Source organism: Falco punctatus (assembly GCF_963210335.1).
Source record: "Falco punctatus genome assembly, chromosome: 12".
Lineage (NCBI taxonomy): Eukaryota > Metazoa > Chordata > Aves > Falconiformes > Falconidae > Falco > Falco punctatus.
Window position 1 is genome coordinate 7,551,248 of NC_137592.1, and position 621 is coordinate 7,551,868.

The window sequence follows — 621 nt, forward strand, 5'->3', positions numbered from 1 at the left end:
TTGGGAATACAAAGAGAAGGGGCGGGGGGGGGGGGGGCGGGCAGGGGGCAGGAAGAAAGGTAAATGTGGAAGATAAATGTAGATTTAACTTTAGTGTGAGAAAGAGCAAACCTTGCATGCCAGCAGGGACTTATATGGTTTAATAAATTACTGGAAGGTTAGGAGAATGGGACATGCCCTCTCTAGAAGAGTCTCTGAAAGGTCTGAGGGAATCCTGAACCCAGTGATAAATTTCTCAATCTCAAATGAAAACTGCAGATAGTAGTATGACCAAGCATTCTTGAATGACTGTGTACTGGATTCCTAGCCCTTTGAGGCCAAAGGAAGAACTGACAGAGCAGAAATAGTCCAGCCAAGGGATTAAAATCAGAAACTATCCTGTCCCTTTTGTGAAAAAAATATAAGGAGCTGTTCCAGGAGCAGCAGAAGCTCAGTTCCCTATGGAACCATATCCTCTGTCTCCCATGCACCTTTTAGGGACTTTCACGAGACCCCCAGATCCTTCCCAGAACCACTCATAACCAGAAGGGCAAAAGGCAGCTTCTGCTGCATCCTATGTGGAACCATGCATGTGCAGATTCGAAGGCTAGAAATAAGCTGATTTCTATGGACTGGACAAAT